Source organism: Cryptotermes secundus, unplaced genomic scaffold (assembly GCF_002891405.2).
Source record: "Cryptotermes secundus unplaced genomic scaffold, Csec_1.0 scaffold931, whole genome shotgun sequence".
NCBI lineage: Eukaryota > Metazoa > Arthropoda > Insecta > Blattodea > Kalotermitidae > Cryptotermes > Cryptotermes secundus.
The window spans coordinates 862,923-863,474 of record NW_019732382.1 but is presented as its reverse complement, the minus strand read 5'-3'; the positions used below and the strand labels follow the sequence as shown (position 1 = coordinate 863,474).

Genomic DNA, 552 nt, shown 5'->3' with positions numbered 1-552 from the left:
TCAGTACTTCAATGTCTTTCTGTATTATCAGACCACCTGATTTTGGGTCCACTTTGGCTCTTCTCCCTTGCGGCTGCACTCTTTACTCGTATTCCGCAAGTCCCACACTTCAATCTCTGTCCTCTCAGGCAAATTCTGACAGTACCGCGATGCAGGTCACGGTGGTCCCCGTCCGAACAATTCTCAGTTCATCATTCACAGTCATCCTGTTATTGCATGTTGTGCAACACGCACAGACAAGAGAAGGTATGATTAAATAATAACACAAGAACATAATTTTGGGAGCGGTAATACATATGATTGATGAAGGTCAATGAAAGCAGAATCACGAAAAAAATCACGAACTTAAACTCAAGTTAATGTCAACGGTCCAGAAAAGCGAACCCGATCTGAATAATTTGTGGGTCGAACATGCTACCACGTTCATACAAAGGGATTTCTGTTCCTAATTACAATCCGAACCGCCGCCGCTGCAATCGGGAACAGAGCTTCATTCAGTTTTCACAACCTGTACACACTGGCTTCTACAATTTAATGCTGACGATCCAATTT

The 552-nt window shown here is 43.1% G+C and overlaps 1 long non-coding RNA gene across 1 annotated transcript in view; it reads right to left on the bottom strand.

Annotated features, from left to right (window-relative positions):
- Positions 1-552, bottom strand: part of LOC117282571 — a 2,890-nt gene continuing 2,338 nt past the window's right edge. The window contains exon 3 of the long non-coding RNA XR_004513366.1: positions 1-206. This is a non-coding gene — a long non-coding RNA (uncharacterized LOC117282571). The remainder of the gene's footprint in view (positions 207-552) is intronic.